The sequence below is a fragment of the Ursus arctos genome, unplaced genomic scaffold (genome assembly GCF_023065955.2).
Source record: "Ursus arctos isolate Adak ecotype North America unplaced genomic scaffold, UrsArc2.0 scaffold_18, whole genome shotgun sequence".
Classification (NCBI taxonomy): domain Eukaryota; kingdom Metazoa; phylum Chordata; class Mammalia; order Carnivora; family Ursidae; genus Ursus; species Ursus arctos.
Window position 1 is genome coordinate 36,008,225 of NW_026622852.1, and position 23,845 is coordinate 36,032,069.

General features: G+C 44.2%; 1 long non-coding RNA gene across 1 annotated transcript in view; it reads right to left on the minus strand.

Annotated features, from left to right (window-relative positions):
- The window catches only part of LOC130544041 (uncharacterized), a 203,738-nt gene that overhangs the window by 7,819 nt on the left and 172,074 nt on the right, over positions 1 to 23,845 (minus strand). The window contains exon 3 of the long non-coding RNA XR_008959945.1: positions 14,223 to 16,476. This is a non-coding gene — a long non-coding RNA (uncharacterized LOC130544041). The remainder of the gene's footprint in view (positions 1 to 14,222; positions 16,477 to 23,845) is intronic.

The following is a 23,845-nucleotide window of genomic DNA, read 5'->3' on the forward strand; positions in this document are numbered from 1 at the left end:
TCAACAGGAGAGTGAGAAAAGAACAGCAGCAACTCTATGACAGAGAAGCGACCACTTTCTGGAAGGTAGGACATGCAGAGAAGTGAATCTGTGGCAATATATGGGAAGACAGACCACTGGGGGAGGGAGCCTCCATCAGCCAGCTACCAGCAATTGATAGAGCAGTGGAGCACAAATTTGGAACTTTTAGACATCTTCTCCAGTGAGGGGACCTCACCTGGTGGCTAAGTGGGGGTGGGGGTTGGAACCCTCACTGGGACAGTGTGGTCTCAGGACCCTTGGGGTCATAGAAAGACTGGCGGTGCCTGAGGGCGGCAGAGCTCCCAGGTATCCGAGTGGGGAAGCTGGCCAAAAAGAGTGAGCAGAGGAGTGGGCTCTCAGCTCGGGGTGGCTATAAATCATGATCCACGGCAGATCCAGGGAGACTCCCCTTCCTCCCCCCGGGGAGGAGTGACACAGGAGCCTCCGGCAGGAATCGACTGGGTTGGGAGACTCCAAACGGGGTTGTGTGCCAGAGATAGAAATGTTCAGGGAGACAGGAATGATTGACTGCTTTTCTCTGAGGGCCCACTGAGGTGGGGGGCCCCAAGCTCTTGGCTCCTCTGGGGCAGGAGACTGGGAGGCCTCCACTTTGATTCTCATCCTCTAAAGCTGTACGGAAAGCCTTCAAGGAAAGAAAGTCAAGCTGAGCAAACTGGAGATGACTTAGCCTGGCCCCCAGCAAGGGCAGTGCAATTCCGCCTGGGGCAAAGACTTTTGAGAATCCTTGCAACAGGCCCCTCCCCCAGAAGATCAGCAAGAACGTGAAGCCAAGACCAAGTTAATCGATCAACAAGAACTGCCAAACTCCAGCACTTGGGGAATACAGCACCTAGAACTCATGGCTTTTTCGCCATGATTCTTTAGTCTTTCAAAGTTAATTTTTTAAATTTTTCTTCTTTCCTTTTTCGATTTCTTTTTTTTCTTCTTTCCTTTTTCAACCAACTTCTTACCTTACCAATTCCTTTTTTAAAATCTTTTAATTTTCATTTTTACAGTCATATTCCATCTTTCACTGTATTTACTCTTATTTTTGTGTACATATAAGTTTTTCTTTCTTTAAAATTTTTGGAGGCAGTTTCTTCTAACAGACCCAAAATACACCCAAAATCTAGTGCATGGTTCTGTTCTAGTCACCAACCTGATCATATTCTTCTCCTTCTTCTTCTTCTTTATTTTTTTTTTCCTTCCCCCCACAACCCCCAGCTTTGGGTCTTTTCTGATTTGTTTAGTGTATATTTTTCTGGGGTTGTTGTTACCCTGTTAGCATTTTGTTCTCTTGTTTATCGATTCTTCTTGGGACAAAATGACAAAACAAAAACTCACCTCAAAAAAAAAAAAAAAAAAAAAAGAACAAGAAGCAGTACCAACTGCCAAGGACCTAATCAACATGGACATTAGTAAGATGTCAGAACTAGAGTTCGGAAAAATGATTTTAAAGTTACCAGCTGGGCTTGAAAAAAAGCATAGAAGATACCAGAGAATCCCTTTCTGGAGAAATAAAATCTGACCAAGTCAAAATCAAAAAGGCTATTAATGAGGTGCAATAAAAAATGGAGGCTCTAACTGCTAGGATAAATGAGGCAGAAGAGAGAATTAGTGATATAGAAGACCAAATGATGGAGAATAAATAAGCTGAGGAGAAGAGATAAACAACTACTGGACCACCAGGGGAGAATTCGAGAGATAAGTGATACCATAAAGACAAACAATATTAGAATAGTTGGGATTCCAGAAGAAGAAAGAGAGAGGGGCAGAAGGTATATTGGAGCAAATTATATCAGAGAACTTCCCTAATTTGGGGAAAGAAACAGGCATCAAAATTAAGGAGGCACAGAGAACCCCCCTCAAAAAAAATCAATAAAAATAGGTCAACACCCCAACATCTAATAGTAAAACTTACAAATCTCAGAGACAAAAAGAAAATCCTGAAAGCAGCTCAGGACAAGAGGTCTGTAACCTACAATGGTAGAAACATTAGATTGGCAGGAGATCTACCCACAGAGACCTGGGAGGCTAGAAAGGACTGGCATGATATATTCAGGGCAGTCAACGAGAAAAATATGCAGCCAAGAATACTATATTCAGCTAAGCTGTCACTGAAAATAGAAGGAGAGATAAAAAGCTTCCAGGACAAACAGAAACTAAAAGAATTTGTGATCACCAAACCAGCCCAACAAGAAATATTGAAAGGGGTCCTCTAAGCAAAGAGAGAGCCTAAAAGTAACATAGACCAGAAAGGAACGGAGACAATATACAGTAACAGTCACCTTACAGGCAATACAATGGCATTAAATTCATATCTTTTAATAGTTACTCTGAATGTAAATGGGCTGAGTGTCCCAAACAAAAGACACAGAGTATCAGATTGGATTAAAAAAACAAGACCTGTCAATATGCTGCCTGCAAGAGACTCATTTTAGACCCAAAGACACCTCCAAATTTAAGCTGATGGGGTGGAAAGCCATTTACCATGCTAATGGACATCAAAAGACAGATGGGGTGGCAATCCTTATATCAGACAAATTAGATTTTAAACCAAAGACTGTAATAAGAGATGAGGAAGGACACTATATCATACTTAAATGGTCTATCCAACAAGATCTAATAATTGTAAATATGTATGCCCTTAACATGGAGGCAGCCAATTATATAAGCCAATTTATAACAAAATCAAAGAAACACATCAACAATAATACAATAATAGTAGAGGACTTTAACACCCCCCTCACAGAAGTGGACAGATCTAAGCAAAAGATCAACAAGGAAATAAGGGCTTTAAATGACACACTGGACTAGATAGACTTCATAGATATATTCAGAACATTCCATCCCAAAGCAATAGAATACACATTCTTCTTGAGTGCACATGGAACATTTTCCAGAATAGATCACATCCTGGGTCACAAATCAGGTCTCAACCGGTACCAAAAGATTAGGATTATTCCCTGCATATTTTCAGACCACAATGCTTTGAAACTCCAACTCAATCACAACACAAAAGTTGGAAAGAACTCAAATACATGAAGGCTAAAGAGCATCCTACTAAAGAATGAATGGGTCAACCAGGAAATTAAAGAAGAATTTTAAAAATTTATGGAAACAAATGAAAATGAAAACACAACCGTTCAAAATCTTTGGGATGCAACAAAGGTTGTCCTAAGTGGAAAGTATATAGCAATACGAGCCTTTCTCAAGAAACAAGAATGGTCTCAAATACACAATCTAACCCTACACCTAAAGGAGCTGGAGAAAGAACAGCAAATAAAGCCTAAACCCAGCAGGAGAAGAGAATAAAGATCAGAGCAGAAATCAATGAAATAGAAATCAAAAGAACAGTAGAACAGATCAACAAAACTAGGAGCTGGTTCTTTGAAAGAATTAGTAAGATTGATAAACCCCTGGCCAGACTTATCAAAAAGAAAAGAGAAAGGATCCAAATAAATAAAATCATGAATGAAAGAGGAGAGATCACAACCAACACCAAAGAAAGACAAACAATTATAAGACATATTATGAGCAACTATATGCCAACAAATTAGACAATCTGGAAGAAATGGATGCATTCCTAGAGATGTATAAACCACCAAAACTGAACCAGGAAGAAATAGAAAACCTGAACAGACCTATAACCAGCAAGGAAATTAAAACAGTAATCAAAAATCTCCCAAAAAAACAAGAGTGCAGGGCCAGATGGCCTCCCAGGGGATTTCTACCAAACATTTAAATAAGAATTAATACCTATTCTTCTGAAACTGTTCCAAAAAATAGAAATGGAAGGAAAACTTACAAACTCATTTTGTGAGGCCAACATTTCCTTGATTCCAAAACCAGACAAAGACCCCATCAAAAAGGAGAATTACAGACCAATATCCCTGATGAACATGGATGCAAAAATCCTCACCAAAATACTAGCCAATAGGATCCAACATTACTTTAAAACGATTATTCACTACGACCAAGTGGGATTTATTCCTCGGCTGCAAGGTTGGTTCAACATCCGCAAATCAATGTGATACACTACATTAATAAAAGAAAGAACAAGAACCATATGATCCTCTCAATAAATGCAGAAAAAGCATTTGACAAAGTACAGCATCCTTTCTAGATTAAAACTCTTTACAGTGTAGGGATAGAGGGTATATACCTCAATATCATAAAAGCCATCTATGAAAAACCCACAGCAAATATCATTCTCAATGGGGAAAATCTGAGAGCTTTTCCCTTAAGGTCAGGAACATGGCAGAGATGTCCATTATCACCACTGCTATTCAACATAGTACAAGAGGTCCTAGCCTCAGCAATCAGACAACAAAAAGAAATAAAAGGCATCTGAATTGGCAAAGAAGTTGTTAAACTCTCACTCTTTGCGGATGATATGATACTTTATGTGGAAAACCCAAAAGACTCCCCCCTAAAACTGCTAGAACTCTTACAGGAATTCAGTAAAGTGGCAGGATATAAAATCAATGCATGGAAATCAGTTGCATTTCTGTACATCAACAATGAGAGAGGAAAGAGAAATTAAGGAGTTGATCCCATTTACAACTGTGCCAAAAACCATAAGATAATTAGGAATAAATCTAACCAAAGAGGCAAAAGATCTGTACTCAGAAAATTATAGAATACTCACGAAAGAAATTGAGGAAGACACAAAGAAATGGAAAAACATTCCATGCTCATAGATTGGAAGAACAAATATTGTGACGATGTCTAGGTTACCTAGAGCAATCTGCACATTTAATGTGATCCCTATCAAAATAACATCAACTTTTTTCACAGAAATTTGTATAGAACCACGAAAGACCCTGAAGAGCCAAAGGAATGTTGAAAAAAAGCAAAGCTGGTGGCATCACAATGCCAGACTTCAAGCTCTATTACAAGCTGTAACCATCAAGACAGTGTGGTACTCACAGCACAAACACAGACACATAGATCAATGGAACAGAATAGAGAGCCCAAAAATGGACCCTCAACTCTATGGTCAACTAATCTTTGACAAAGCAGGAAAGAATGTCCAATTGGAAAAAGACAGTCTCTTCAACAAATAATGTTGGGAAAATTGGACAACCACATGTAGAAGAATGAAACTGGACCATTTCCTTACACCACACACAAAAATAGATGCAAAATGGATGAAAGACCTAAAGACAGGAATCCATCAAAATCCTTGAGGAGAACACAAGCAGCAACCTCTTCGACGTCAGCCATATCAACTTCTTCCTAGACACATCACCAAAGGCAAGGGAAGCAAGGGCAAAAAATGAACTATTGGGACTTCATCAAGATAAAAAGCTTTTGCACAGCAAAGGAAACAGTCAACAAAACCAAAAGACAACTGACAGAATGGGAGAAGATATTTGCAAATGACATATCAGATAAAGGGCTAGTATCCAAAATCTATAAATAACTTATCAAACTCAACACCCAAAGAACAAATAATCCAACCAAGAAATGGGCAGAAGACATGAACAGACATTTCTGCAAAGAAGACATCCAAATGGCCAACAGACACATGAAAAAATGCCCAACATCACTTGGCATCAGGGAAATACAAATTAAAACCACAATGAGATACCACCCCGCACCAGTCAGAATGGCTAAAATTAACAAGTCAGGAAACGACAGATGTTGGCAAGGATGCGGAGAAAGGGGAACCCTCTGACACTGTTGGTGGGAAAGCAAGCTGGTGCAGCCACTCTGGAGTATGGAGTTTCCTCAGTATGGAGTTTCCTCAAAAAGTTGAAAATAGAGCCACCCTATGACCTAGCAATTACACTACTGGGTATTTACCCCAAAGATACAAATGTAGTGATCTGAAGGGGCACATGCACCCCAATGTTTATAGCAGCAATGTCCACAATAACCAAACTATGGAAAGAGCCTAGATGTCCACTGACAGATGAATGGATAAAGATGTATAGAAAGGGGGCGCCTGGGTGGCACAGCGGTTAAAGCGTCTGCCTTCGGCTCAGGGCGTGATCCTGGAGTTCCGGGATCGAGCCCCACATCAGGCTCCTCTGCTATGAGCCTGCTTCTTCCTCTCCCACTCCCCCTGCTTGTGTTCCCTCTCTCACTGGCTGTCTCTATCTCTGTCAAATAAATAAATAAAATCTTTAAAAAAAAAAAAAAGATGTATAGAAAGATAGATAGATAGATAGATAGATAGATAGATAGATAGGCAGGCATACACACACACACACACACACACACACAACCATGGAATATTATGCAGCCATCAAAAAAAGAAATCTTGCCATCTGTAATGACATGGATGGAACTAGAGGGTATTACGCTAAGTGAAATAAGTCAATCAGAGAAAGACAATTATCATATGATCTCACTGATATGTGGAATTTGAGAAACAAGGTAGAGGATCATAGGAGAGGAGAGGAAAAAATGAAACAAGGTGAAACCAGAGAGGGAGGCAAACCATAAGAGACTCTTAATCTCAGGAAACGGAGGGTTGCTGGAGTGGAGGGGGGTGGGAGGGATGGGTGGTTGGGTGATGGACAGTGGGAAGGGTATATGCTATGGTGAGTGCTGTGAATTGTGTAAGACTGATGAATCACAGACATGTACCCCTGAAACAAATACTACATTATGTTAATTTAAAAAATAAATAAATAGCTAAATAAAACTCTGCCTCCCTTACCTCAAAGAACGGGCTTCTGAAAACTGCCAGAGTGGAAGAATTGTGGTTTGGAGAAATAAAGACCTCCCAGAGAACTGGGGAGAAGGAAGGGGCCACATTAGCCACAAACCTATGAAAAGTCTTATGAATACATACATATATATATATATATATATATTTTAAAGATTTTATTCATTTATTTGACAGAGACAGCCAGCGAGAGAGGGAACACAAGCAGGGGGAGTGGGAGAGGAAGAAGCAGGCTCCCAGCGGAAGAGCCTGATGTGGGGCTCGATCCCAGAACGCTGGGATCATGCCCTGAGCCGAAGGCAGACGCTTAACGACTGCGCCACCCAGGCGCCCCATGAATATATATTTTTAAATTTTTCTAAAATAGAATTAAAAAAAGACACAAAATGTCAGTGACATTTAAGACATATTAAAACACTAATAGCAAGTGCTATCCAATTAATTTCTATTTACCATCCCTTGCTTGTAAGATTTTCAAGAGCTCCTTCCCCTTAAGTTTTGAGGAGGATGGTGAAAATTCAGATGGCGGTTCAGAGACAGATGAAGGGGAGTCTGTTGGTTGGCTTGTTTGTTCTCATGTTCAGGTTCCATCCACATACACATTGTCTTCTCTTGTTTTCCCTGGGCATTGTGCTCTCTGTTCCCCAGAGACCCAGGCTCAAGGCACCTCAGAGAACAAACCCTAGGCACCATCTGTGCGCACAAGGCGTGCTCCTCCCCTGGGATACCCGGCCACCTAAGGAGGTCTGGCCTCTGGCCCTGGCTCCTCCCTCATACCAGCTCCTCACCTTCAGTCCCCAGGCCTGGTCATCCACAGCACAACACCCCTTGAATCCATCTGCCACTTGAACTAAGTCCTTATTTATTAAGACCGCTATGACCACTTCTTGTCGGGTTCCCTCCCACCTAACCAGGCCACACAAGGCAGCCAGAATGGGAAACAAATCCAGCTCTGTCACTTCCTTGCTTAGTACCTCTCAAACCCCTCTAGCTCCATCCACTAGGGCCCTGCCCCACAGATGCCCATCACAACCAACACTGTGCAGTCAGTTTCCTGGTTACTCCTCATGCTCTATCGATGGAAGCTCCATGCCTCTCCACATGTGCCTCCAATTGCTTGGAACCCCTCGCTCCACCTCCAACCTAACTAATTCCTATTGCCCTCGCATACTCAGCTCACATTTAACCACTCTGGGCCTCAAGATTTTATCCCATAAAATGAGCATAATAATGGTACCTACTTCACAGGTTGTTGGAAGGAATAAATGGGTCAATACATAGAAGGCATGAAGATCCATGCCTGGTGGTTTGACGAACGCTAGCTATTATGTATCCTTTCTGGGTAGCCTTGACCCTGAACCATACTCCTCAGGTTACATGTTTCCATATTGCCCCACACTTCCCTCTTCACGACCCTTAACAGATGGAACTCAAACTGAATCACTGGAGTTAACATTCCTTGAGATCCTACACAGGGTCGTATTTATCTCTGTCACCACTCAGAGTAGGGCGAGCAGCCTTGCAGGGATGTACTCAATGTTAGTTGAATGAATAAATGTTTGGGTCAAGAGGCCCTTCTACCATGGCCTGAAAGTCACCCCGGACGACTTACAGAACCCCTTCTCACTAGAGCTTCTGACAAAATACCCTGCCTATGCTTGAGCTCTAGCCCCAGCTCTCCCTAACCAGAGACAACCCCTTCAATGTGCTGTGTTGCTGGCATGACAGGCAAGATTACTTTCTCTTTCACTTAAAAAAGGAAAAAAAGAAAAAAAAAAAAACCACGAAGAGGAAAAGGACTTAGTCATCACTGTCAACCTTGGCAAATAAACATTGCTATTACATACTCCAGAACTCAAGGAGAAACACATAATGAGGCACAGGTTCAATCAGCGGCGAGATGCAGGATGGGTGAGTGCCGAGGGTGAGTGGCTCATTTGCACTGCAGAAGAGGTGGGCATGTTGATTTCATGCAAACACTGTCTCTAAGATTCCCAATTAAGTAAGCGCATTAATATTTTTAAGGGCCAACCTAGACGAAATGTTTTTGCTGAGAAAAGAAGCAAGAAAGTTGTGTGGCTGTGTTTCTGAGAGGCAGCAGCAGATTTATTAGGACTTTACCTGTTTTCTGATTATAAAAGTAATATATTTTCATTGTAAGTACCTTTGAAAATGCAGAAAACAATAAAGAAGAAAATAAAAATCTCTAATAATCATATACTTACGGTCCTATCATCCATTCAATTCACTCTATTTCCCTTCAGTAACTCACTCAGCAAATGGTTTCATTAGTCCTGTGGCTTTAAATGCCATCTTTATGTTCATGATTCTCAAATTAATATTTCCCACCCCGTCCACCCCAACCAGCTCCAGGCCTAGATGTCAGAGATGGAGCCTTGTGGATATTTCATAGCAGCAGCTCAGATGGGCCACAGAAAACCTCTTGATCCCTACTCTCCCCATGAAGACCTGTTGTTGTCTCTCACCTGCTCCATATTAGTAAATGCCACCCTTATCCACCTGGGTGCTTCAGCCAAAAACTAGAAATCACACTGAGGAAGGGACAGGTGGGGCTAGGTAGGGAAAGAGAGGTAGGGGGCCACAGGATCAGGCTCACAAAATTCCAAAAATGCAGAGGTGAAAGGAAACCAGAGATAAGGAAACAAATCAGACCATCTTGTGCTAGGTGTCTGAGGTGGGGTCTTGTTATAACAGCTACTTGTGACCAACAAAAAAATTACAGGACCCTAAAAAGTAAGCCATTAAATGTGTGAAATCACGAATCCTTTCTCAATGGTGATATCAATAGAGGTTTAAAGGATTTAAGTTCCCTGGTTAGCTTTCACTGAAAGACCAACCCTAAAAACCCCCAGGGGCAACCCTGTCAGGACCACTCTCACTCCAGAAAGCTTTTTCTGTATCCTGGAGGAGTAAAACTCTATTGCTTTACTCACTCTCCTTTGTCCGCAAGATTCATTCTTGCGACTCTGAGAGACAAGAACCTCATTCTTCCACTTCAACACCTTACTCTTCACACCTAGTTAGCCCATCAAAAAGTCTTAATTCTAAAGAATACCCCAATCTCCCACATGCCTTCTGACCCCATTGCCATCACCAAGTGGTGGAGGTCAGCATTTGGCGTGAGGGATACGCTGTGACCAGGGCCCTAACTTGTGTCTCTGCTTTCTCTGTTTTTCGTACGGCAGTCAGAATGATATCTGGTTATTTTCAAAGCCTGATACCTAAAAAGTAGGATTGCAAAAACATAAATAATTTAAGGCCTTGATTATATATGTATAGATATCTGAGCAGATTTACAGAAGTCACCTCCCAGTATTGACTGCTCCAACAGGGTCTGAGGGTCTGGATTTTAAGATAGTGTCTGTCCCCAGTTGTACCCCATGCTTGGCCAAGAGCAAGCTTCGTTCTTTTCGTTAGTTTACATTTCTCTCTCTGCTAGTGACGAAAGCAATGATTACCTCTTTGATCATTCCCTATCTATATAGCAGTATGAATTTTCAATCTATGGCACAAGTGAATCAAAAATACAACTTTTACAATATTTCCCCTCATAATCAAACTTGGCATCTATCTGGAACCCCCATGTTGTCCAGTGGCACGAAACTCAAATCTATTTAATTCTAGATAAACTCAATGACTTGGGGGTTTTCTCTGTCTCCCCAAGTTTAAACGCAGTAGGTTTGGATTTTCTCCAACCCTTCTTCTAAATCAATTGAGATTGTGGGATGGGGAGGGGCTTTATAGGAAAGCCCCAGACAGAAAAAAAGGGGTACAGCTGTCATCTGCCTTTGCTGGAATCTACTAAAAAGAACTTTACCTTTTGTGATCTTTGGTGAATCCCGCTTTCATCGGCTGAGATGTCCCCTTCACCACTAACAATTCCAGTGTCCATTGGCCCAAGCAGTCCATACCTGAGCCTCTTCGGGTCACAGGGGCTTTTCAGACACTCCTCCATGTCAGTCTGGGGCCATGCAAGACAGAAGGAGCTATCTTGGGCTCTCTGTGCATCCTGCTGTCCTATCACCTCCCCAGCCTGGGGTTAAGCTCAGGGAGGAGAAGAGTAGTGTGGTAGACCTGGAGACCCACACTGCCCTGATCCTTCTTTATGGAAGGACCAGCTGCAGGGAGTGAAGCCAGTAGACGTCTCCAGCTCTCAGCTCCTGTCAGATACTCTTCCCACCTGGTGCAAGGTCATGCCCTTCTCAGAGCAGCTTGCACCAGAGACTGAGTAAGGTGGAGGGTATAAAGTCTGGCCATTACGCCCAGCAAAATCCCCGTAGCGAGTAGTAGTTGCTCCAGAGTTCCCTATCGGCGAAAGCTTGTCTCTCAGTTTAACTTCTCCCTCTGCAATCCTGCTTTCTTTCCCTTCCTTTCTTACATGTTAATTCCTAATCACCATTTTGCACCCCAAACTTCCTCTCAGGGTCTACTTGCAAGGAACCCAATCAGTAACGTTTGCTAAACTGAGCCATGTTCAAGGTCCCTTGTGAGAAACACTCACTGCAACTCTCATTCCCCATAAGAAACCCCCCCCCCCCCCACTTCTCAGCTCAGCCCCTGGAATCTCTACAGATTCTATAGAACTAGATCATTCACTTCAAAAATATTTTTAATGTTTTTATATTTTAAACTTTTATATATTTCTTTATAGTTTCTATATTTTCACATATCATCACACATTCTCCCCAAATCTATTGTAAATAGCATAGCATATGGCTTTTGGCACGAGAAAAGCCAAGCTTTTGAAACTCAAAAACCTTTTCTATTAACCTGTTTTCTTTGCCAGGACTTTGAAAAGGCTCTTTTGAAACTCAAGATTGAGAACTGATGCCTTTGTTCTCTTCTGTTTGGCTGTGGCCTCCCTTCCTCGAGGCAATGAATTTAGGTCCTAACTGTTGCCTGCGAGGATAGAGGGTTCCCAGGATCTAGCAGAAATGGGGAGGTCTGTGTGTGTGGAATATGGAAGCTACTTGGGTTAACTCAAAATCTTATTCTACCTGATTTGCCAAATGCCTGTTGTCCCTCTAAACACCACTGAAAACAGCTGGAGCTCAAGTCTGTACTGCTTCTGAAACCCAAACATGGAAGGTGAAGTCACAGCAAGAGTGAGCGCTCTCTACAATCCCAAGTGTCAGTAGTTAAAGCTAAAAGATGCTCTACCAGAAACTTGGAAATAAATTTTCTCCTGAAAAAGATGCAAAGTCACCTGAAAGGGACGATAGCATTCCGAAGTGTAGGGCTCTGTTATATCTCCATATAGATAGGCTAGACAGTTCAGAAGATGGAGTTAGAAGTGTTACAACAGTGTCAAGAGAAAGAGTCTGAGAAGCAGATGTGGCCAGTTCTATTGGGAAGCCTTTACGTGTTGTGTAGGTCGATGGAGGCAAAACGTTTGTAGGATCCTGTTACAGGGGTGGCCCTCAATGAAGCACTCTGTTTTGCCCTTTCCCTTGAATCTGGGGTGGTCCTGTGACATGCTTTAACCCACAGCAGAAGTGATTCAGCACCAATTGTGGGCCTAAGCCTGAAGATCTATCGGCTGAGCCCTGAGCCCCCAGGCTAGGGGTCTGGCAACACTGCTGGGGAGACCTATGGAAAAGCCACATGGAAGGAGGAGTCCTGAGATTATACGGAAAGAGAGGAGGTCCAGCCATCCCAGCCTCCCAGCTGTACCAAACCCCCACTGACCAGCAACTACAGCCACCTGTGTGACCTTCAGTAAGACCAATAGAAAAACTGCCCAGCTGAGCCCAGCCCATTTTGAAGAATTACTGAATCAGTATCATGATCTAAATGCTGTAGTGCTTTGTCATGCAGCTTTAGTCAACTGCAAGGAAGCTGGAGCTCACAGACCTCAAGTCTTCAGAATTATGAAGTGGATTTATCAGGTGTCTTTATTAATGCCATTAAGTAATCAATTCAAAGATGAATTGATCTTTGTGATCAGATCTCCCTCTGTGCTAATTCCTGGTTGACCCAACAACCTTCCAGCCTATCCCCAGTACCCCCATTCCCTGCCCTACCAAGCAGTTCTGATTTAGCGGAAAGAAATCACTGGGAAAAGACTGGTGAGAGCTTTCTTCCTGGCTTGCAGATGGCTGATGTCTGTGTCCTCACAAGACCTTTCCTCAATGTGTGCTGGAGAGAGAGAGAGCTCATGCAAGCGAACTCTCTGGTCTCTTCTTATAAGGACACAATCCTATCAGATCAGTGCACCACCCTCGTGACCTCATTTAACCTAATCACCTCCTCCTCGGCCCTGTCTCTAAATGTAACTATCCTGGGCACTAGGGGTTCGACATATGGATCTTGGAGACAGACATTCAATCCATAACAATGAGTAAAGACAGAGCAGTTAGGAAGCCGAGAGAAAGGGAGTTAAAGAAGTTCCTGCTTGGTGGCCATTATTTTCTGTGACCCAGGACGCAAGATTGTCTGTTGACAATGAGGGGTATCAGGAGATGACGGAGGCCAGAGGGAAGGAACAGAGTGTTGGAGCGGAGCAGTGGGCAACAGGGAAGGGGGAGGAAGGGAAGGCTGAGAGTCCTGTTGCAGGTGAAAGTATAGGTTTGGAATGAAGCTAATCCAGAGCATGGCTAAGCACTTTACTTTGGGAGCAATCAGTTCAGATGCAGGAGCAAGGGAAAGAGAGCAGTAAATGTATCCCAGATAGAAGAGCTGGGTGTGTGTGTCTGGGGTGGCGCTGAGGGTCGGGGGCGGAGGAGAGGGTTAAATGCAGTTGAAATACAGTCCATGGGATTCAGGCTAGGTTAGAAAAGGAGCAAAAATGAGCTGGGATTTCTTAAGAGCAAAAATTTGGATGGGATCAGAAAAATTGGGATAAAAGAAGCAACTTAGGAATACCTGAAAAATAGCCTCTTATTTCATAAGAACTCAGGAAGGTTAATGGTTCCGTTTGTGTCTTCACCTGACAAAGCTGGGTCTGGAAGCTGCTTGATCCCCCATCCCTACTCCATGCCTTTCTCTCCTCAGATGGACTGCCGAGCCCGCACACGCATGCGCTGGATCCCGCACACGCATGCGCTGGATCATTTTTGTTGCAAAGTCAAAGAGCTAATGGGAGATTTGTATGAAATTGTATTTATAAAGAGAGTCTCCTTAAAAAGAACAATTCTTGAGAATTTCACCAAGTCAAAGAGATACATTTCTTCAGCAGAGAGAGATGATTAGTTGAGGTGCTTGTGATATAATAATTACGCGTCAGTAGCGGGAGAGCTCTCCCTGGATTGCCCCCAGTCGTGCCCGGAGCCCTGGCACCGTTTAGCTCTCCCACTCTAGACAGGTGACCTTGGGTAAGTCAATTAACTTTCCTAAGTCTGTTTCCTCATTCTGAAAACAATTTCCCTCCCAGGGCTGTCACGTGGGCAGAACGAGATAATGAATATGAACTAGTGCAAGGATGAGTCATCATTATTTTGTTCAAGTGGCCAATCCTCATCGGTTTCTTTGAGGCTGATCTTTCTCTGAGCAGACTTACCTAAAAGAATGACGGGGGATGGGTTTTCTGCTTTAAACGAAGTGGCTTCATTTTCCATCCAGATCCACTGAGGACCATCAAAAGTAGAGTCCGTGAAGGAACCAAAGCGTGGTACCCCTGTCCGAAGCAGCTCCTGGGTCGAAAGCAGGGTTTCTCGAGCTTTAACATGCCTCAGAATCACCTGGAAGGCTTACTAAAACATCAATCGCAGCACTCCACCCCCAGAATTTCTGGGTCAGTAGTTCCGGGGTGGGTCCCAAGTATGGCCACATCTAACAAGTTTCCAGGTACTTCTGCTGCTGCTCTTCAGGAGAGAGACCACACTCTGAGAATCACAGACCTAAACTAACTACTGATCTGAAACAGTGCATTGCGTCCCAGGCTGCTCCTTTCCACAGCAGAGCCAGAGGGAGACGTGTTTCATTTCACAAATTAGTAAGAACGCTGGCTCCTTCTCTCCCAATCAGTGCTCAGAAGTGAAAGGCACTGGCTCGTAGTGATTAAACTCTAGAGCTGGCTTGGCCGGTCGGCCTCGGAAGAGGGTTTTACCACACACCTAAATGAATGGGTTTGATCAATAATTAAGTGAGCTGTTTCTGGAATGATTGTGTTGGAGCCCCGGTCATGCTGCACAATGTAGGAGGCGGCTAGGGGTGGTTTTGCTTGTTCATGCTGGGTTCAAAGGGGCTTTGGGAGTCACAAACTGAGCTGCACAGAATAAACACGGTTTTTAAAGCAGCACTACTGACAGGTAATGGTGAAGGAAGTATGAAGTGCTGCTAAGTGTTGGCTTCTAAACCTCTTTCTCATGCTTGAGAATTACCACACTTGTGAAGTTGTGTTCAATTCCCACAGAACTAAAAACACCAGCGCTTGTGTCCCTGGCCTTCCCTGCATTTAGGGGACCCGATGGGGACTCTGTTCATCAGTGCACTAACTTCAGACTCCCCCAGAAGTTAAGGATCCAAGAAGCAGGGATCATCAAGAATCCACCTGCCAATGGGTGGGGCAACTCCACTGAGTTTCTAGAAGCATCCGGGCAGCAGTCCCAGAGATATCACAAGGCATGTTGGGGGTTTCAGGTGTGCAAGCCATGGCCCCGAATGCCCAAGGAAGGTTACACCTGTGCCTTCACCAGGCCGGCGCTGGGCCCGTTTAGGTGGTGGTATTCCTGCCTACGGAGTGCCCAAGCCTCATGCTGGAGCTTTCTTGGGTTTCTTGTTTTGCTGTTGTTTTATTAACTTTTGCTTGCAGGTAAGAGCCCTGTTTGATTCAGAATAAGTTCAAAATAAATTCTGAAATAAAAAACCTACCTTTGAATTCTGCTCTTCCACTTTGGGGCCATTTTGTGCAAATCTCTTAGCTTGTCTGAGCCATAACTCCTTATACACTAATAGGGAAGAAGAGGACTTTTTGCCTATAGGTAGTTGGGGGCGAAATGAGATAAATATGTGAAAATGCTTTGAAAACCAACCTGCACTATAAAAATGTGAGTCAGTATTTTTATAAATATGGACTAACACACATAACCTCTCTGAGACTTTATTTTAGCCCTTCCTCAAAATCAGTGGTTCTTTGCTTCTCTGTGTCAACTGTACCTCAAAGTGTCTCTACTGAAAGCATTTTCACAGTGAATTTTAGCAAGCTGCTTACTGTCATCCCACTCGACTATGAGCTCCCCAAGGGTAGAATCTTATTGATCTTTTATTTTCCCTCTACTGTCTATTGTTATATAGTAGGTTTAGAGTAATTGTCAACAGGATGAAAAAAAATTAAAAAAAAAATTTGCTGGGACTCCGTGTGTGTACCAGGAAGTTTCCAGCTCAGGTGCAGCTCTCACTTTCTTCCTTTGCAACACTTTTTCAATCTGTAGCCAAGTGCCCCAATGGACAAGGGAGCGATCAGATGGAATATGCTCCTGGCGAGGCGACCAGTTGTCCTACAGGTGCAAGTGACGGACACAGCAGAGGAAACGTGTCTTAATTGGTAGCGTGAAAAACATTTCCCAGGTGCTAGGCCGGGTTGTAAGTACCATCTGTCCTGCCACAGAGGATTAAAGGGAAGAATACCTTTCTCTGGATTCCGGGGACAGTGTAGGCATCAAGATGAGCTGTTGATATTAACTTGTCTGTACTCCACCTGGATAATTGCAGGCGAGGGAATCTGTCTAGGGTTTCCATTTTGAAATCAAATGAATGATGCGGTGGCAGGTCTCTTGTTCCCAGGTGTTTGGTTGCATTTGTTAAAGGGTTTTCTGGGGAGAACGAGAATTAAACATTTTTCAGTCTATCCTGCAAGGTTTTATGTCAATATATTCCACGCTATTTGATGTTTGATCTCCCAGTGGCAGAAGAAATGAAATGTACTCTTCATTCTTGCCCTGTCTTTCCTTAAATAGCCTTTTTTATTCACCCTACTATTGCTGAGCTCCCATGAAAGGGCCAAGTGCTGTACTGAGTTCTGTGGTCACTAAGGAAGATATGACATCATTTCTAAAGTCAGGAAATTCACTGTCTTGGATGTTAAGAAACAAAACAGATGAACATAGGGGAAGGGAAGGAAAAATAAAATAAGATGAAAACAGAGAGGGAGGCAAATCATAAGAGTCTTTTAACTATAAGAAACAAACTGAGGGTTGCTGGAGGGGAGAGGGTGGGAATATGGGGTAACTGGGTGATGGGCATTAAGGAGGGCACTTGAAGTAATGAGCACTGGGTGTTGTATGCAACTGATGAATCACTAAATTCTACCCCTGAAACTAATCATACAGTATATGTTAGTTAAATTGAATTTAAATAAAATTTTTTTGAAGAAGGGTCCCTATAAGATTGGCTATAAGGGCACTGAGAAAGAAGGGGTTGCTCTCTACTGAGACTGTGCCCTGTAGCTGGCCATAGAAACATGGAGCTGCTGGACGCCTTCTGTGTTAGGTAGGATGGGCCAGGCTACGCTGTGGTAACAACTTCCAAATCTTAGGAGCCAATAGCAAAGGTTTATGTCTTGTGCATACTACTGGTCCACTGTGGGTCAGCTGAGAGCTCTGTTTGAATCCCCTTACGTGGGACTCAGTAGCCTCTAATTCAAATTTTGTTGGTCACTAGAGCAGAGGAAAAAAAGATCACTACTGGGTGTCTTGTGCTGCCAATTAAATGTTCTAGCCCAGAAGTGACACATATCCCTTCTGCTTATAACTCATTGGCCAGAACTCTTTATATGATCCCGCCCCATCACAAGGGGTTCAGGAAATGTAAATCATCCCTGTTCCCAGAAGGGGGGATAATCAGAAATACTTAGAGGACAGAAGAGCTGATATACGGGAATCTGTGTGTGTATATATATAAATGTACATGTATATATAGACGTGTATGTATATTTGTATATATGCATCTGCATCTCAACATATATATCTCTTTATATAAATAAATATGTGTGTATATATATATATATGGGGGAAGAATAAGAGAGAGAGAGAGAGAGGTGTATAAGCTAAAAGATCCCTTTCAGCTACTTTGGCTAATAAATCCTCTCTTGTCTAAGCTAGTTTGCTTTTGATTTCTCGCATAAACAACTCAACAAGTCCCGACAAACACAGGAATCACATAAGGTGCTCGGATAAATCCACATTTGAGCCTCGGTTTCTCACCTCATGGAGGGCTGGGTGCTCCAGACGCGAAGGGCACGGCAGCACCACGAGAGAACGAGGCGCGCCCGCGGACTGCGGAGACGTTTGATATGATGGCATTTTCACTGCCCGGTCTGGATGATTCTCAACATGCACGAGTTTGACAACCTCTGCTTTAGAGAATACCCAACTATTCACCTCTCAAGAATCTCCCGACTCTGTTACTTCATTAGAGCAGTATTCTAAAAACTTCATGTCCCTTATCTATCACAGACCCTGTGAAAATGTGCCTTTTAAACAAATTTAACCACGTATCCTTGGGTTTTAGCGACCATCAGCCTCTTGAAAGAAGGGCTAAAAAATTTATCTCATTGTTTTCCCTAAATTAAGGGAATTCCTTTCCTGAGACAAAGGCTGGCACCTGGGGTTGAGCTTTTCCCTGATACTCACAAACAGTCAGTGAATAATGAGTATGCACACACAAACATCACTGCGAAGTTGTTTCGGTTTGTTTTTGTGTGTGGGGGGGCCGTCATATACGTTCATAATCAGGATGTTAATGCCCCTTTGCCTAATCCGTGTGTGAACCTCCTGCCTTACACCACATAAAGTAAATAAACCTCAATGAACAGCAGCCTCATCTTTAGTTATAGGAATAAAAATAATAACATCCATTTATTACTAACTTCTCTGTGTCCAGCTCTATGCTGGGTGTCCATATGCTTGATCTGATTCTGTTTTCAGAGCACTTCTGTGATAAGTATGGTCACCCCCATTTTAGAGATGAAGAAACTGAGGCCCCATAGAGTTTGGATCATTTGCCTGCAGCTCGTGGAAGTCAGGATAGGAATCCAGGCGTTTCCTTTCCAACACACTCATTTCTCTGCCTTTCCAATTCCCCAATTCCCTAGCTCCAAAATCCACTCTCAGTGCACACATAGGGGGTGTGAGTTTCTGGTCTTGCAGCTTCTGTGGTGGGAGTTGAGCTTCTGGCAAAGAAGCTGGGGAAAAGGGGATGGCTGTTAGGAGGGTGGCCAGCAGCGGCTGCCCCTCCATGTCACCTGGGACAAGGCTGAAGATACTTGGAAGTGTTCACTCCAGAGACTAATGAAGAGGGTGTGGCTGTCGTCTTCAAAACATCTTCAGTCTCTCCTACAAGCACTTTAGAAGGTAAGCCTAGGACAATGGTGGCGATTCCAATGAGCATCTTCTAACACCCACGGTAAAGAGAATGGATTGAACAGAGGGGAGGTAATTCAAGGTGTTCGGACCAATGGAAAGGGAGCAGGCCGTGGGGAAGGGGGGAGCATTCTGCGGTCAGACACACCTGGATTTATCCAGGTCCGGTACATCTCGGCTCTGCGGGCACAGGACAGATCATTTAAATTTTGAGTCTCTCTTCATCAAAAACTAAGCCCAGGGGCACCTGGGTGGTTCAGTCAGTTAAGTGTCCGACTCTTGGTTTCGGGTCAGGCCATGATCTCAGGATTGTGAGATGGAGCCCCGCGTTAGGCTCTGCACTCAGTGAGGAGTCTGCCTGAGATTCTCTCTCTCCTTCTCCCTTTGCACCCCCCTACCCGCTCGTGCTTTCAGTCTTTCTCTCTCAAATAAATAAGTAAATCTTTAACAAAAATTAAGCCCAATAATACCTATTCTACAGGATCAGAGGTAATACATGTTCAGAACCGCCACAGAGCAATGTAAAGGATGATACTACAAACACTGCCTTAGAGCAGACCTGCCTCTCTGTCAGCACAGCGGGTTTACATTCAAGAACCACATGGGAAGAGTGCAATACTGAAATGTTTTACCTCTGGAGATCCCGCAGCGTAAAAGATCTTTATTAACCACAACTTCCCCAAATGTGAACAATTTTCTTGGTGATTCAGGACACTTTTGAGAGCTGATGGGTGGGGGGGGGGGGAGTCTTTTTACAGAAACTTTTTTCTTTGTGTGTGTTGTGGGAGGGGTGGGGAGCTTCCCCTATTATGTAAACCTTATCTCCAATAAGGGATCAAGTTACTCTTGGACATAACCGCAGTGAGCCTGTTATCTACCCTCGATCTCTATAAAATTCTCACCACTGAGTTTACAGTTGATTGATTGTTCATTCCACATACTATAATTGCTTCATTAGAGGCTTCAGATGGTTCATTGTGTTGGCAACTTCCTATAAAACTGTCTGCACAATCAGGGCCAGACACATGTCACTTGAGTCATCAGGAACTGAAGCGTTTGTTTGTTTGTTTGTGTGCATGTGTGTTTATTTAGAAAAGGCAGCCTAATACACGGGATTTAATCCTAAGGCCAGGTGGGATCCCACCAGATGGGGAGCAGCCCGTGGGCACACAGAGTTCCTCCCTGTGTGATCTCAGTCACAGCGGGGAGGCAGCCACCGTTCACTTAGCGATGACTCCCTGATTCCTAGCTCCAGCCCCTGCCTCTCTCCCGAACTTCACACTGAGACAGACACATACCTCCAGACACCGGCCCCCCGTCACTTGGATTACCCCACAGGTGTCATCTACTCAACATCTGCACTACTGATTGCATCCTACCCCCCCCCCCAGACACCTGTATCCTCTCCTGCTCCCCATCCCAGGGAGCCGAGCCATTGTCCACGTGGGAGCACAAGCAGATGTCGGCTCATGGTCTACACGGCCACCTTTCCCTTGCGTTCCATGCCCAAGCGCCAAGCCCTGTGGACTACTTTGACTCCATTTTCTCAGTGGGTCCTCCCGCATTTCCACGGTCACGTTCCTGGCCAAAGCTACCACTCTTTCTTCCATGGAATACAGCGACAGCCTCTTCCCCTCCAGTTCCCCAGGGGCTGGAGGAAGGCAGAACCACCATGTAAAGCCCTTCCCAAACTTTCCAACATCCTTAGCAAAAAGTCTGAAGGGACCATGTTACATTAGATAATACTTTTTCTCAGCACCGTGCATTCCTTCCTCTCCTTCCTTTAAAAATTCCTTATTTCTCATAACCCTCTCTACCCTGATGTTGGGGCCACGTCTTTCTCATTCACTGCAGATTAACCTCTGGGTTAGCAGGCTTCCAGCCATGGAGAAGGAGCCAACGACCTACCCACTGACCTCTGGTCCTGAAGACCAAGCTGGTGGTATTCCCATGAGCCGACTCTATGCCCCCTGTGCCAAGGTGACTTCAGGGAGGCAGAGAGGGACACTTTGCAAATCAAGTGGGCAAAACATAACAAATCAGCCTACTCTGAGAGTGGGATACAAGGCCCCTCACAAATGTGCCTCTCTGGCCTCAGCTCCACCAAATCCTACCGTCTTCTCCCGCCTCTGTCACTGTGCAGTGTATGCTCTGTTCCACAAGCATGCCCCCGAGCTTCTAGCACCCCTGCTTTCACATATGTTGTTCCTCTGCGAAGAAGGCCTTTTCCCTCCTTCCCCGCCTGTGGAAATTCTATCCACACTCAAGACGTCGGCTCTGTTCTCCTCCTGTGTCCTAGTCATCTTGGGCTGCCAGAAAATAATACCATAGATTGGGAAGCCCAAACTCAAAGTGCAGGCATGGTGGGGTTCCAGTGAGGACTCTTCCTGGCTTGCCTTGTCACTGCCTCCTCACATGGTGGGAGGCGAGAGGGAGCTAGCAAGCTCTCTGGTGTCTCTTGTTATTAGGGCACGAATCCCATCACAAGGCCCCACCCTCACGCCTCATTTAGCTCTGCCTCCAAAGTCCCCACCTACAAATACCATCACACTGGGGATTAGGGCTTCAGCATATGACTTTGGGGCGACACACAACATCCTTCTATCCTACCCTCATGTTCTATGTACAATCATTCGGATGCCTATGGAAATCAAGGCCTTGCGATGGGCTTCATGTTATTTATTTCATTTAATTCCCACTACTATCCTAAAACGTGATGCTTTTGTCTCCACCTTAAAAGTGAGGACAAAGTTTCCAAGTGGATAGACCACTTTCCCAAAGTCACACGACCACCATGAGGTGGCCACAGACCTGGAATCAGGAGCTCCTGACCCCACAGCCAGGGTTCATCTACTCCCGCCTACTGCCTAGACCAGGAGTCCATGACTGTTTTCAGGAGAGGACCAGGTAGACGATATTTCAGGCTTTATGGTCCATACATTCCCTGTCACGACTCCTCAGCTCTGCCATTGTATGCAAAAGCAGCCATAGACAATAAATGAATGAGCATGGCTGTGTGCCAATGAAACTTTATTTATGGATGTGAGACTTTGAATTTCATGTAGCTTTCATGTGTCATGAAATAGTCTCCTTTTGATATTCCCCCCAACCACTTAGAAACATAAAAACCATTCTGAGTTCACGGGCTGTGCAAAAACACACCGCTTGCGGATCCCTGTGCTAAACAACAACAGTGAACATTAATAGTAATTATTTTTTGCACCACATCTCTCCTCTCCAACATCTCTTCATCCCCTTAAACAGAGCCCCATAATACTCCTGCCATGTCTCCAACGGCCCTCTTAACATCTCCCACTGCAGGGTCTTTTCACTCATCACTCCCTCCGCCTGGAATGTGCGCCTTGTGTGTGCTTCAGGGCTCCTTCCCCATGTTCCCCCATCCAGACTGGCCTTCTCCACGAGGCCGGCTGGCTGCTCTGTCTAAAACTGCCGCAGCCCCCTCTGTCACTCCTTGTCTCCTGAATCCTGCTTCATCTTTCTCCTTAGCACTTACTGCCATCTAAGCAAGCATATATTTTCCCCATTTGTCTTGTTTATTGTCTCACCCCCGTTAAAATGTGAGCTGCCTGCAGGCAGGGACCTCTGCTTTGCTCACTGCTGTAATCCCAGAAGCTAGAAGGGTATGCGGCACATAGCAAGAGCCAACAAACATCTCATGAATCCATTCATGCATCTAAGCCACTCACAAATATCCCACACGGAGTAGATTCCCAAAAAGCTTGGATGAATAGATTGATGAGGTATGTATCAAGTTTCTCCAGAGATCTGACATTTTGGGTTTGTAGAGAATCTCTCTCATTTTCCATGGAGTCTGTACAGGGCAGAAACAGGCCCTGGCCTTATTTCTCTGGCCTCCCCCTTAAACAATGATCTGTGCTGAGATTTCTTTGAGGTGTGAACTCCTGACCCTGATGCTTCTGGAACATGGAGCTGGAGGCTCTCAGGGAAAAGACAGGACGTGACTGGGGCCTGGGCATCAGCCTCAGACGGGAGCAGCAGATGGAGCTGGGGACAGCTTGGTGAGGGAGGCACAGAATTCTGGCAGAAAAGGGAAAAGGTGTGTGCCAGGGCTCCTGGGCGGGCTGGCAGAGGAGGACGGGCTTCTTGTTAAGTTAATTGAGGTAATTTTTGCTGCCACCTTTTGGATAGTAACAAAATTCTCCTTCTACCAGCAGCTGATCATACCTCTACCTCCTGCCACATTCCATTGTGAAGAGACAGTGCTCTAAATTTAGCTACATTTATTTAGCTATTCCTTAAAACTTTGTCACTTAAAAAATAATTATAGGATTTCTCTGACAGACTGTAATACATGGAGTGCACCAAATTACAGGTATAATTTGGAGATCCAGCTGGGATTACCAAATAAAATTGACAGCAGCAGACTAATTCCAGAATAATCCATGGGGCAGCTGGAGAGACTTTGTTCCTTAGGCCCCTTTCCTTCATCTGCATATTGAGCCAAAAGGTCAAAGAAACTGGAAGAAACTAAAAGAAGGGCTCTTAGGCCAAGGAATGGAGCTCAGGGATGGCCAGGCTTTCTTCTGTTTATCAGAGCCGAGAAGATCACTCAGTCCCCGGAAATTTAGATGTGCTCACCCTGAGTGCACAGAAAGTTAGGATGAGTGTGACTCTCTGTCTTTCTAGCCAGACAAGGGCCTGAAAAAGATGACCTCTAGGAGAGGAGGGGGTTTTTTGTTGTTGTTTTCCTTCTTAAAAACAAACAAACTCTTCTGAGTTTGTTAACTGCAGAAACCAAAGTTAGTCTCCCAGGGGGAAAAGAGAAAATGATGCTTAGGAG